This window comes from Ambystoma mexicanum, chromosome 9 (genome assembly GCF_040938575.1).
Source record: "Ambystoma mexicanum isolate Mex_15411 chromosome 9, UKY_AmexF1_1, whole genome shotgun sequence".
NCBI classification, from domain to species: domain Eukaryota; kingdom Metazoa; phylum Chordata; class Amphibia; order Caudata; family Ambystomatidae; genus Ambystoma; species Ambystoma mexicanum.
The window spans coordinates 933,934,438-933,949,785 of NC_090931.1; positions in this window are offsets into that span (position 1 = coordinate 933,934,438).

A 15,348-nucleotide genomic window follows, 5' to 3' on the forward strand; every position below is an offset into this window, starting at 1 on the left:
ACATATGTTACTCATGTTTTGCAGGTATTTCACACAGTTCTTCACACGGGCATACTCTCTGGAGTCAGACTACATGTCGGTAGATGTGCAGTGACACTTTTGCGTGGCGCCATCACTGTACATCTGGACGGTGAGGACATACCAGCACAATCAGGTATTGAGACTACCATTGATTACATGCATTGTGTCTTGTTTTGGTGGGCTTCAGGGTGGGTTGGTGTGTAATTTGATTGAAATGACTCTTACACAGGTGTGTAGTAGTGCCTCCATCACGGTTAGCTGTTCAAGTGCGGCTATGTTCCATTTGGGGCACTGCAATTTGTGACACCGGTGTCATGTTGTGAGGGTCAGTTTGTTTGCTCTCACATACCATGACATGGTGTCCTCTGTGGCGGGACTGTGAAGGGATTGGGTGACATGGCAATGTTGTCATGTAGCAATTCGCCTGTGCCAATGCATTTTTGATGAATGGAGTTGTGTCTTTTCATAGTTATGCATTGCTGGTGTATGTGTAGGTAGGGGTGCACACATAGTGACACTTCCATGTTAACAATCTCAGGCTGATGTGTTTCTGACAGTTTATTGTCAAGAGATTTTGTGACATTGTCAGGTAGTGTCATCATTGATCGTCAGATGGTATGTGCCAGAGCAGTGTGCACTAGCCAGCACTGTGATTCCTAGGTGAAGAAGTTGGCCACCAGTTGCGTACGGGCTGCCTCCCCCCGTGCCCTTTCCCCTCCCATGCGCAGCGGGCGTGCATGTGGTTGTGGATGTGGGGGCACCACCATGTCCACGGGCAGGCCCCGGCGTGTTGCAACGTTGTGCAGGACACATGCTGCCACTATGATCCTGCACACTAGTGGGGGAGCATATAACAGCTGCCCGTCAGAACGGTCAAGGGAGCGAAAGCGTGACTTCAGCACTCCGAATGTGCGCTCCACTATGCCCCGTGTTGCAATGTGGGCTGTGTTGTACCTTACCTCGGGTGGCGTGGTGGGGTTCCGGATTGGGGTCATCATGTGGGGGCTGATAGGGTAGGCACTGTCCCCTGCGGAGGTGGTGATGGGTATCATTAGTGGTGTTGTGACATGACCCTGTATCTGACATGCATGCATGTGCAGTGGCATTCATGCTCACCAAGCAGCCATGTATCTCCATGCCGGCCAGCCTCTAGGTCCCGGCTTAGGGTAGACATTCTGTAGATGAAGCTGTCGTGGGTGGACCCGGGATAGTTGGCATATACTGATGTGATGATTCCCTTGGCATTGCATACAACTTGCACGTTGATGGAATGCCAGTGCTTGCGGTTTCTATAGATGTGCTCTGTTGCCCTGGGGGGACATAGAGCCACATGGGTGCAGTCAATTGCACCAAGCACTTTGTGGAATTGAGCCACACCATAGAATTCCTGGATGCACGCCCGCCTTTCTGCAGGAGTCCTGGGGAGATATATGTGCCTGCGGACTGATGGCCGTGGAGTGATGATGTTCAAGACCTGGTGTAGACAGCGTGACTGCGTGGCCTGTGACACACCACCCACTATGGCACTTGTCCGCTGAAAAGATCCAGTGCCCAAGAAGTGCAGTACATTCAGGACCTTCTGCAGGGGGCTGAGTGCTTGGGAGCACAGGGTGGGTGATGTGAGGTCATCCTCCCACTCACTGACCAGGTCCAGTATGATGTGTGCTGGAAACCTGTACCTCCCATACACCTGGTCATCAGGCATCCCGAATAGTCTGGTTCTGGGTGAGAAAATTCTGGCCCTGACTCTCCTCCTCCTCCTCCTTTGGTAACCCACAGCCACTGCTGCTAGGAACGGTATGTTCATCTTTGCACTGAGCTTGTAGGATGTTTTCACGTGAATATTTAGACGTGCCGGGTCACGTACGCCTGCAGGAATTGCGTATTGCCTGTTTTGCACGTGTCGTGGCCGAGCGTGTGTGACTACATGCTCGAGGTTTACCAGGTTAAATGTACGTTATTAATATTGTAATTGTATTCAGATGTAAATGGTAACCGGGCGTTTTTCACGCGCGCTGTTGAATATGCGATTACTCGCTGTGTGCCTTTGGACCAATGAAATCGGGTACGCGTGCTGACGCGCTCGCGCGGCACGTGTATTTTTTTCACGTGGGTTGGGAAACACCCGTGCGTCATAGGCGCGCTTACGCGCCTGGCCCTTTGGACCAATGTAATCGGGTACGCGTGCTGATGCGCTCGCGCGGCACGTTTATTTTTTACACGTGGCTTGGGAAACACCCGTGCGTCATAGGCGCGCTTACGCGCCTGGCCCTTTGGACCAATGAGATCGCGTACATGTGCTGACGCGCTCGCGCGGGAGGTTTATTTTTTCACGCGGGTTGGGAAACGGCCGTGCGTTATAGACGCGCTTACGCGCCTGGCCCTTTGGACCAATCACGCGGGTTGGGAAACGGCCGTGCGTTATAGACGCGCTTATGCGCCTGGCCCTTTGGACCAATGAAATCGCGTACGCGTGCTGACGTGCTTACGCGGCCTTTCCTCGGATTCCACGCAGATGTGCATGATTTTCACGTGCCAATTCACTCCGTATCAAGCTGGCCACGCGTTCACACACGGAAGACCACGCTCCTGCCCCTAAGGCCGGAATCCTGCCCCCCAGAGCCCTGAGCACGCTCCCACCTGCCATCTGCTGCTGCCTGACTGCCTGGTGCCCACGTGCCCTGCTGTTTGCTGCCTGCACATCAGCCAGGGGTGCAGTTGCTGTGACCACCCCTGCTGGAACCAAAGACTCCCGACAGCCGTACCATCGCTCCACAGCCCAGCCCCAGGACCCAGTTGGCCACCCACTCCTGCCTCTGGGGTTGCCATGTCAGGGAGCACAACATCTGGCACGACTGGCAACCCCCGGCCAGGGAGGCAGAGGGGCACCAGCTTCAGTGCCACCGAAGTTGGTGTCCTGGTGGAGCGAGTCCTGGGGCAGTATGATGCCCTCTACGGACGGATGCGCCTCGACAAGGAAGGACGGACCAGGATCTGGACGGACATTGTGACTGCCATCAACGCAGAGGGGGTGGCAGTCCGAGAATTCCATCAAGTCAAGAAGCGCTGGGAGGACTACAGGTCCAGGACCCTGAACAAGGCCCGGCGCCTCGTGAAGGCAGTGGATGCCAAGGGGCGGCGGGGCCACTTGTCGCAAGATGAACTTCGGGTCCTGGAACGCATATCCCCAGCGATCCATGTCCAGGTCCTTGGGAGGCAGACCCGTCTGGAGTCGAGCGGTGAGTGTACATGCATACTGATTGTAAGCTGTGTGTGTGGTGGTGTGCCAGGAGTGTGCATGTTGCACATGTCTTTGTGTGGCCATGTATAAATGTGTGTGTGCAGGGCTGTGAGACAAGCACATGTGTGCCTGTGATGTGTGAGACAAGGATGGTGCATGTGTGTGTGTGTGTGCTTGCAGTGCAAATGCTTGTGTGTGGGCACATGTGTTTGACTGTGCATGTGAGTTGGCATGCTTGTGGTGTGACACATGGATGTTGATTCCAGGTGCATTAGTCTGCAGCGTGTGCGTGTGTGTAGTTGTGAAGGGTGCAACAGTGTTGCTACATGGATGCAGGTGACACTGTCATGTTGGAGAGTGAATTGCAAATGTGACATGGATGTTCATCTCATGACTGACAGTTTGCGGAGTGGTACACATGCTTGGATGTGTGCTTTGCATGTGTGCATGTGTATTTGAGTCCGTGTGTATCATGTGATGTGTGGCTCACCTTTGTCTGCTCATGCTGCTGTATGTGAATGTATGTAGCGGGCTGTAGCAATATGGCTGTTGAATTACTCATGTGTGTGCGTTGAGGAGACAAGTGTGTTGGGGATTGTGATGCCAGGTCTGGAGTATGACAATGCCACTCTTGTACAACTGTTATGTGTGTGAGTCAATTGTACAGTGTCCTGATGCCTGTCTCCTGTCTCTCCCTGCCTGCAGCGTCATCTGATGTGGAGGGCGGAGAAGGTGCTGTGCAGCAGGGATGCCACCGCCAGCCGGATACGCAAGGCCCGGCTCCCCTCCCCTGTTGTCATCTCGTCGGGGAGTGAGGAGTCCGGTGCTGTGTCCCAGGTCGCAGCTGCCGAGGGGAGGTCCAGGAGGCGCAGGAGGCAGTTGGACTCCTCGGCAGCAGAAGGGGCAGCTGAGACCCCACAGGGTTCCGCGGCGGAAGATGGCAGGGAGTCATCCAGGTTGGTGGTGGGTTTGGTGGAGGAGGAGGCCGTGCAAGGGACTGAGATGGGGTCTGGAGGTGGGCATTCCACTGGTGCTAGTGGTGCAGCACAGGGGCAGGGACAGGAGGCAGCACAGGCCGCCGCGGAGGTGCCTGTGTGTAATCCTGTCCCCGGTCCTGTGTCTGCATCATCTTGCACCAGCAGGGTTGCCCACATCCGGACCCATTCTCAGGGAGACCAGGCTGTGTTCCTCCATACACTGGGCCTTGTTCCGACCCCCTCCTCACCTGAACCCCCTATGCGCCAGTCGTCCTCCGTGCCATCTTCCTACCCACCTGTCACCTGGGTGCCCTGGGGCCAGGCTGGTGGAGGACACATCCCTGCCCCAGTCGGGAGTCGTGAGTCCAGCAGGGGTGGCCACCGCAACAACAGCACCCCAAACAATGGAGGATGTGCAGGCAGCAGGTGTCAGGGCACCGGCACCAGCACGTCAGCAGCAGGAGGAAGAAGGTGGGAGCCTTGATGGCTCGGGGCCATCACCATCAGAGGGGCAGGCATCAGCCGGAGGGCAGGAGGACCCTGGACGTCAAGTGGCTTCCGTGTGGCAGCGGTTGGGCCATGCCATAGATGCGGAGCGGCGGTGGGCGGAAGAGGCGCGGCTCGCTATGGTCAGGGCGGAGAACTCCATGCGGAGGGCCCTGAGGCGGGCCGAGTGCCTCGAGGCCATCCGCAGGGAGTTGGAGGTGGGTACATCGGCGTCCCTGCGGACCCTCGGGGCTGTGGAACGGGGCCGCCTCCGGGACATCGAGCGGGAGTTCGATGATGCCCTGGCCCGGAACAACAATCAGTGAGCCGCAGGACTTGCCCGCCGCCTTTGTATATAGTTCTGTAGTTTAGTTGTAGTTAGGTTTCCTTTGTTTTAATGTTATTATTTGGTTGCCAAAGGACAATGCACCACATTTTTGTATATAGACATTTTCTTACTTAGTGTAAATAGTTAGGTTTCATTTATTAGGGCTCATGGACCCGGATCATCATGTTGATAGTTTGAGGGATGTTAATATTTGTTTTAATTTTTCACATGAGGCAATGTGTTTCTTCTTTCATTTGTACTTGGATTTAATTTTGGACTTTGACTTTGGACCCCTATTTTACTTTATTTTTGTTAATTAGTGTTCCTGATTTTTTTGGTTGTACTTTTTTATTATTTAGTTTGCATTGCATGTTTATTGTTATTTTTTATTTTTACCATCCTTGTTTATTTTTAATACATTTTCATTTGATCCTTCAATGTGTTGTATCATCTCATTGCTTTCATGCATGACATGTGGGGTGTTTGGACATTCACTTGCAACATCTGTGTGTGACAGACATGTGTTCATTCATATGATTTACATTGGGTGTGTCACATGTCATTGTGTTTGATATGTGGGTGGATGGGATAGTTGTTTGGGAATTCTTGCAGGGCAGACTGTCCATTACGGTCATGATTGTGTGGGGTTGTGACCCAGGTGAAGGTGGACATGGATGGTACATGGGTGGGGGCCTTCTGGTAGGTGCCCCTGACTGCGGGGGGGGGGTGGTGGTGGTAGACATGGGTGGGGGCCTTCTGGCAGGTGCCCCTGACTGCGGGGGGGGGGGTGGGGGTGGTGGTAGACATGGGTGGGGGCCTGCTGGAAGGTGCCCCTGACTGCTGGGGGGTGGGGGTGGTGGTAGACATGGGTGGGGGCCTTCTGGCAGGTGCCCCTGACTGCGGGGGGGTGGGGGTGGTGGTAGACATGGGTGGGGGCCTTCTGGCAGGTGCCCCTGACTGCTGGGGGGGTGGGGGTGGTGGTAGACATGGGTGGGGGCCTGCTGGAAGGTGCCCCTGACTGCTGGGGGTCTGGGGGTGGTGGTAGACATGGGTGGGGGCCTGCTGGAAGGTGCCCCTGACTGCGGGGGGGTGGGGGTGGTGGTAGACATGGGTGGGGGCCTGCTGGAAGGTGCCCCTGACTGCGGGGGGGGTGGGGGTGGTGGTAGACATGGGTGGGGGCCTTCTGGCAGGTGCCCCTGACTGCGGGGGGGGTGGGGGTGGTGGGAGGCATGAGCAGGTGTGCAGGGTAGTCCCCTGTGGTGTGGGTTGCATGCAGGGGACGTGGAGGGTGTGAATGGAACACCTGTGAGGACCCACCCAGCAGAGCCGCGTGTGAAACTTCCTGCGCACCCCTGTAAATGACGTACCCTAGTTTTTTGCGTGTAGGATTTCACGCGCACCCCTGGAATTCCCGTAGCCTAGCTTTTCGCGTGTGAAACTTCCCGCGCACCCCTGTAATTGACGTACCCTGGCTTTTCGCGTGTGGAACTTCACACGCACCCCTGATATCGACGTGGCCAGGGCAATCGCGTGTGGGACTTCCCCGCACCCCGGGATACACGTACCCAGGGCAATCGCGCGAGTGACTTCTCGCGCAACCCGTTGTACACACACGCGCAAATTTTTGAACAGTGGGTGTCCGTGTTAATGGCGTACACCTTTGCACCTCATTTGTCCTTTGGGGTCACGGTATGGCCCATTGCTGTATGTGGGTGGTATTTGTTGGCGCAGGTTTTGGCGCACTTTCGTTAAGTGCGTCGGGACGCTACCGCCTGCTTACTTGTGGCGTACGTTTTTGGGCCTGTGCGCTGGTTTGATCGAGCGCTGTTTTGCCCTGTTCGAATCCATGAATACGTGTTGCCGGAGAGCGTGTGGGCGTTCCGCGCACTTGCCTCCTGTACTTCCCCGTGCCGCCCACATTCTTCCCCATTCCGAGTGTTGTGCCCCATTTTATTCCCCATTCCGAGTGTCCCGCCCTGTGTTCCGCCTACTTTAGAGCTGTGCGCTGCGCTCGGAGTGATAGCGCAGTGGCCGTGGCGCACGCCGTTGGTTGACCTGTGCGCCGACGTGCGCCGCGCACTTTTTCAGCGCACGTCCTATGCTTTTCTTACGCACGGACTTCCATGAATCGACGTGCGCTGGTTTCCCTGCGCTTTTCGCTATTTTTCGGCGCAGCGCACGTATAGGCCCCTCTGCGCCGGAATTTTCGGCGCACATTTATTCCATGAATCGGCCTGTAAGTGTAGCCTATGTGAGAAACTCAGAGATATTACCAAGTTGTGTCAATAGTTACAGAGGTAGACTCTTGGGCATTCAAAAGCTTAAAGAGGAAATAGTGTTCATGCAGTAATAAATTGTTTCATGAACGTGAGATTAAAGTTAAAGCAAATCATCAACACATGCAACAAAACGAGTCAAGACCAAACATTAAACTGCCATTCAATGTACATGAGATGTTAAGTGTTAATTGACAGTATAATGGTCGTTACACTCATTAAATGTTAGTTTACAAAATCCTTCAAGGTCCATCTAAGACAGCCTCCACCATGAAGTCAATAACATACAGTTTCTTAGATTTAATTAACATCATGCCGATAGTCACAAATAAACATTCCATATAGTTGTCACAATATGGTATGTTCAACTCTGAAATCAATACGGAACTCACAAAAGAACCTCTGTTAAGTAAATGTACAACATCATGTCATGTACATCAGGTGATGATTTGGGCTCAGCATCAGGTGTTCGAAGCAGTATGTACGTGAGCACGGTGGACGTTACGTGGGATGCCAAACAAACGGAAACCGTTTATGAAAAGCTAATTGAGCGGCTTCTCGTCCGAATGTCAATCGGACGGTTCAACACAATGGGCGGTCCCGCTTACAGGATCAAGTGAAACCAGTCAACTGCTTTCACGACTGGATCTTCTTCCTCTGATAGCTGCATAAAGACGGTGGCATCAGTGTACGTGGTGTTGACTGCAACGGTGGGTCGTTTTACTTTGGGAACGCGCCTACGATACCGTGGACTGCATAATTTATAAAAGCCACCACGGGTCATAGAGGAACATTATCACACAAAGTTTGAGAAGACCAAGAAAACCTGGTTGTCGAATTTCCCCTGAAGAAGTTTCTGTCATTTGTCTAACAGAAAGAAACATGTCAGGCATTGAGGTTGCTTCATCAGTAGGCAACGTTGTTCAAAGAGTAATTAAATTAATAAGAACCTTTTATTAAAAAGGATTCGCTAAATAAGGACACAAACGGTCTGAAGGGAGCAATTCAGAATTTGAGAGCTCTCTGTTTTGTGTATTCGACAGGTGTCTGTATAACTTTGTATGGTGAAGAGAGTGTGGACTAACATCTGTATGAGAGGTGGGTTAGTAGAAAGGAAGCACAATTGCAATTTGTGAGCCTCTTGCTATGTGATATGAATTTTATGTAATCAGTTGTTTATATAAAGTGTTTTTCATTATTATGGATTGTTTACACGGATTGTTTAATACATTTTTTAAACTATTATCTTAATAAAATCAAGTGTTGTAATATACAAAAACATTTTTAGTGGTCAAGAGTAATGTGTTTAATAAGCGCAGGTATTGTGATTTAATAGTGTTCCTCTTTCCCCCTGTGGGGCATAGCATAAAGGCAATGGGATTCCTTAGTTTGGAAGTTTGCGCAAGCCCTTGTTAGGGGGGAAGAATCCCAGGGCGATTAAATAATTTCCCCTCAATCTTTTGTTTGTATTTGTGTGTATGATTTGGGCTCAGCCACTAAATGGCTTCCCACATTGCAATTGTATTCAGATATAACATTACATGCCTCGGCATCCACAAGCGTGCCCTCCTCCTGGGGATACATCACATTCTAGCAGTGTTGAATAACCTCACTCATCTGGTATTTCTCTCTATAACCATTAGGGTGTAAACTTAATAGAGGATAAATCCATCTTAAGTGTTGCTTATTTGAACGACATGATATGCCAACTCTCATGTAGATCTGTTAGGTGTGGACTCTAGCCTGGTGACTTGTAATTCTGTGCATTACCAGTACACAGAATTTTGATGTAATATCGTCTCAATTGTAAGTAAACTAAAGAAAGCAAGATAGATCATAATCCATGTTCATTCCTCTAGGTGACAGTGCTTCCAGGTAATCAATCAAGGTGATTTCCTTCTGATGTAGCAGTTTAACTAAGCCACCACCCCTCCGTGGTTGTTTCAATAGCTCCAAAATTATAAATTGAATTTGCAATGTTGTATGGTGAAATTCTTTAAAATGTTGTGCTACTGGAGATCTTTCTGAATTAGTACGGATATTGGACTTATGTTCTGTCCATCGAGTTTTTGCTTTTCTTGTAGTTATCCCAACATAATAAATGCTGCAGGGGCATCGAATTCCAAACACCACGTTCGTTGAATCACAAGTTGACGTATTTTTTAACAGTATCGATTTTGCTGTGTGTGGATGATTCAAAGACTGGCCTTTTATGTTATTGTTGCAGTGTTGACAGTTCATGCATGGTAATGTCCCTCTGTAGGGTGGTGCTTTTGTTTTTGTAGCGCTAATGTCTGCTCTTACCACCAAGTTCGTGAGCGATTGGCTTTTTTGTAAGCAAAGCTACGTATATAAGGGAATAACTCCACTAGTGTTGGATCAAGGTGTAGGAATCCAGCAGTAGGATATTCCAATTTGATTTGAGAATGCATTTCATTTAATTTAATTTGAGGACTTTGATGTGAGTAAGTCGTCACACATACAAGTTTTGAAGAAGTATCTTTTTCTCTTCGTAACAAACTTTGTGACCTTGGAATTTCATTAACTTTCTGAACAGCTTTCTGATAGGTCTCAGAAGAGTAGCCTCTCTTCTGGAAAGTGTTTGACTTTTAAAGAAACTGTTGGTTATCAGAGATTATCCTTCGGTATTTCCAAAATTGACTAAATGGAATGTTATGTCATGTTGTTATATTAGGACATTTATTAAGCGCACCTGGTACCGATGGGCTGATGGGCGCTGACTGACACACGTAAAACATGCAACGATAAGAAGGGTGAGACAATGCTCAGAGTGGTGATAGACAGAGGCAAGTATGGTTAAGAAAACTTTCTAGGCGAAGAGCAAGGTCTTCAGCTGCTTCTTGAACAATTCTGTCGAGGCTATCATTCTTAGCGTGGGCGGGAGGGCATTCCAGGTGATTGGGGCTGCTGCTTCAAATGACCTCTGTCTTGCTTTATTAGAATTACTACGTGGGACTTTAAGAATATTGGTATTATCTGATCTCAGTGACCTCACGTTGTCTTTCAGAGCAATCGTTCCCTTCAGGTAGGATGGCATTTTACCCAGGATACAATTTGTGTGTAATGAGAAGAAGCCTAAATAAGACTTTTGCCACGATCGGAAGCCAGTGGAGACTCCTCCTGGCTTCAGATACATGATCTCTTTTACTTAGGCCCTTCACTGAATTCTGAATCACTTGAGGCGTTGGATCTCTGCCTGCGGGATGCCCACCAATAGGCTACACCCAAAATACAATTTGGATCTGATAATAGCCCTTGCCAGAGTTTCTGAATTTTTTTCAGAAATAAGAGGGCGTAGGTGGCGGAAGAGTTTAATGAAATATGAGGACGAGGAAATAAGACTATTCACCTGGGCCTTCATATTCATATGTTTATCCAGGTATACACCCAGAGTCTTAACCTTATTCAAGACTTCGATGACACAATTATCCAGATCGAAATTCTTGTACTTGTCCCCCAGTTTATCCAATTTGCCGGGAGAGCCCACCAGAAGAAATTCGGTTTGGCACTATTTAGTGCCAGCCCATTAGAGACCATCCAATTTTGGATATTTAGATACATTTTATTGATGAATGCTTTGTCTTTTTGATGTAGGCCCGAAATGGGTAGAACACATTGTGCATCATCAGCATAATTAGCAAAAATGATCCCCTCCTCTTCCAACATTTGGAAGAAGGGGATCATAAAGATGTTGTAAAAACACAGTGATACGCAAGCTCCCTGTGGAACCCCCTACAGTAAAAGCATAGGATTGGCTTCTGCCGACTCACTAACCACTCTGATTTGTCTGTCTTTCAAGAAAGAATATGTCCATTAGATTGCTTCTTCAGAAAAGCGTGCGTTTTCCCTTAACCTGGTGGACAAGATGGAATGGTCCACCAGGTCAAAAGCAGCAGAGAGATTTAAGATCATCAAGAGGGAAATCTGGCCCTTGTACATGCTTTGAATGAGGTGTGATTTGAGGGCAAGAAGAGCTGTCTCAGTTCCATGGTTGGTGCGAAAGCCAGATTGGTATTTGTACAAGATTTGATTTTGTTCCAAAAATACAAATATTTGATTATACGCCACTCAATCTAAGATTTTTACAAGAAAGGCGGTATTCGTAATCGGTCTGTAGTTGGAAGCTGTTAGAGGGCACAGGTTAGGCTTTTTTAAGAGAGGCGTGATCCATGCATTTTTTAAATTGTCTGACACTAGATTTGATTGAAAGGAAGCATTGACAAATTTTGTTAGTGCCGGGATTAAAATGGGTAAACATTCCTTGATTATAATGGAGGAGCGAGGGGCTGCGTTGCAGCTTGTGCTTTTGAGATGGCTGATGGTTTTAGCTAATTCATCTTCAGAGATAGGCCTGAATCTGAAAACAGGTAGATCTTTATCCTTGTCTGTCAGGCCATGTACCTTGTCTTTCTGTCCTGTTATATTCAGGGCAAGTTTTTTTGCCTCTATTGTTTCTCTGATTTTTTTCTAGTTTCATGGACATGGCTAATTGAATTTCAGTGCACCATGCTTTATTTTTGACAATCGAAAAATTGAATGCTTTCAATGGTGGTTTTGGGGTGAAAACTTGAAGCCAATAGAATGCTGTTTTTGTCAGTCAGTTTTTGAATAAATGGTGGTCTTTAAATTACTGTCTTGTTGCCGGCCGTGACCACCTCCCTTCACAAGGACTCTGTGATGTTGCGGGTGCTGACCAACCCAAAATAAGTATGCTTCCTCCCTTATCCAAGTGGATGCTGTGTCATGGCAGGCATCAATCCTACCGAAAATGTAATTAAAAACAGCACAGCGCTGTGGAGGGCACACTTTTAGTTGTACTTATATGGGGCCAGGATAGTTTGGGTCCACCTAAAAGAGGTCCCTTTCCACAAACGTTCTGATCAGCCTACTCTTAGACCAAACACTGTGGGGAAATTCCGAACAGGACTTCTTTGCAGGTACATCCATAACCCCTTGTTTTTCTGAAAAGCCTTGGCTAATAGCCTATCGTGGAAAGAGGTCATACCAGGACAAAGTGCAGTGTCTTTCCTGGGGAATAAACTTTGCCTCTATCTTAGATCCCATTGTAAACAACTAGCAGAATGGAGCACAAAAAGGGGTTAGCTTAGAGGAAGCACATATCACTTCGGTCAGAGTCCTCCAGGTCCCGTCTCCTGGAGGACTCTGACATACACAAATACCATCATCACAAAAAGAGTCACTCCAAGTCAACGGTACATGTGGTTACGAGGATGAGGTCCTCATAGTCGACATAGTCGACATAGTCATTTCCAGAAAATATGTAACGATAATGGATCTCACACGCTGAACCTGGAGCATATGTGGCCGAACCTAGAATTTCCTTCCCCCTACTAGGTAAAAAGCTTTTGAGGCAACTCAAAGACATTCCTGCAATTTCTTTTCACTTGCACAAGGATATGGAAAGTGTGCTGATAAAATAATGGAAAGTTATTGAGGAAACCTCCTTTTCCAGATGCCTACTCAAATTGTATTCTTTGACAGAGGCTTGATTGAAATATCCGGGAAATGTAAAGGTGGATTCTCAATTGAGGGTCCTCATGGGGCAAAATACCTTTAAGCCACAAGGGGCAACTTCAGGCTACCAGGTGGATAAAAAGATCGACTGTGCCCTGAAAAGAGCATAGTCTGTCCTTAATCTAATCATCAGGGAAGGGGCATACTGTGGCACTGCGGCTGAATCCTGCAAGCTGGATTGCCAGGCCTCATTTTCACCCAAAAAGAAGGAGCAAACACCACACTCCTGCTTGGAATTATGGAACAACAAGTTCAATACATTGCAGACATCAACTCTGATGTTATGAGGAGGGAAGTGTCAGCCAGCAGCTCATCCATCTTGGCCAGGAGCCATCTATTGTTGAGCAAGCAGAGCCAGAAGCTTCCTGCATGGCTGCTGTCACCAAGCTGCTGTTTCCCTGTCCTAATCTCTCATGTCAGTTGGACTCATTTATTGAAGAATCATTTAATGATCGAAAACATGCCCTGTCACAAAGAGGTTGAGGCTGATGCTTCATGTCACAACCATCAACAAGAGGCAGTTCTCCCTAGCCAGCTCAAGCTTCCAGGACCTCCTTTTGAGGGAGGGAGAGGGAGTGCTGTAGGATCATCTGCAGCCCCTCCTCCCACAACCATAGGTCCTTCTAAAGCATGACTATTAGCAGGATGTGGAGATGCAATTTGGTTGTCACCTTCTTCACTTTACAGAGGCCTGGATGGACATACAGGCCATGTGGGTTCTGGAAATCATCGAGCAAGGTCATGCAAGAGTTCAGAAAACCCCTCCCTGGAGGGCATCAGCATAATCAGCCAAAGAACAGGCTACAAATGCAAGCCCAGAGAATGGGAATAAAACTCCTGCAAAAGAATGCCACTGTGACAGTCCAGGACGGTGAAGTGGGGACAGGCTCACTCTCATTACTGTTTCTAGTAACAAATCCATCAAGGGAATTTGGAGCCAGAGACCTTGGAGCCAGCTCCGTGTTAAATCTGAGATTAAATTAATGTGCTCAACAGTGTACATGTATTTGTTGTTTATTTACTGTGCAGAAGAGGAGTACTGCTTGTGAGCTCTTCAGATAGTAAGTTAGGCCGTGATTTTATTAGTGACATCATCGTGGCACAGTCTTCATTTCATTGGCTTCGACTTTGGGGTAATATTAAAGCTGAACTTACTCACAAGCTGATCAGATACTTGGTCTTCAAAGATTCAAACCTGAGGGCACCCTGCCATGTGTATATCAAAGCAAAGCTGGTGGAAATAAATATACCCCAACTTTTTTATTTGTCAGACATTCAGCCTGCCAGTGCGTTCAGAGCTGTCCAAGCTAAGCCTCGCTCACACATTGTGGAGAAAATGGATTCCTTGGAGATGATGAAGTCTTCGAACTGGAGGCATGCTGCGGTGCTCGCGGCTTCAGGATTTCACAGGTACTTGTTATGGGCAGAGAATCCCTCCCAGCTCACTCTGACAACAGGGACACGTTTTAACTCTCTTCCGTTCAGAGCTCTGTTGGCGGCCTGGAAATGTGACGACGACAATCAGTCGGGCTTCTTGTGCACTGCTCCTTGGGAGGATCTTGCTCATTGTTTGCTATTTTGTCTGACTTGCTCAAAATTAAGAACTAAAATGTTGAGCCCACTCTTGCACAAATTGTTTTTTTTAACAATATAGACCCGCACTGCTTTACTTGCTTTGGGTTGCTTCTTCTCGAGTGGGCTGGACACTTGTCATTTTGGAGGCATGCTTTGTACATAAGGAAATGTTTGCTGAAATTTCAGGAATTTGGCTTGTCCTTTTTTATTGTTTTTCTTGTTTTTATCTGGCTTATAATATTAGCGGGTGGGGGGCGGGAGGTAATGCCAGATTACATAGCCTTATCATGATTACTCTTAGTCCTCCTGACTCATCACAGTTCTTACGGCCCACCGCCTTCTCCCTGCTGGTGAATAGCCACTATGCCTAATTTGTAAATAAATATCAGGGCACACATCTTTGCCAGGCCTTGAGCGTGCCCAGAGGAGTTGCTAGGTCTGGAAAAGACCCGGGGCTAAGCTGATGTCGGAACTGTTGGGACTGGGGGCTAGCTAGTCTTTTGACTGTAGCTCCTGAGATTCTATCCGGGGCTACAACCAAAAGATCAGGGGCTATAGCCCCTTACCCCCCCCCCCCTAGCAACGCCCCTGAGCGTGCCCGCTGCGTGCCTCTGACTGCACAGACTCAGGAAAGCCAGAGTTCTACTGAATCTGACACATATACATTTGCCTGCCAGCCTGGCTGCTGAACGAGTGAGCTGCACATGGTACCATGGCTGTACACACCACGCGCCAACTCGCCCACCCTTCTGCATCAGCGCTGCTAGTAAGCGGGCCGACAAGGGCAGTGTGCTGGCATGAACAGCACGAGGGCCCATCACTGGCAACTTACGCCCCATTGTTGTTCATGAAATGTGAGAAGTAGCACACCAGCGCTGGTGTGGCTCA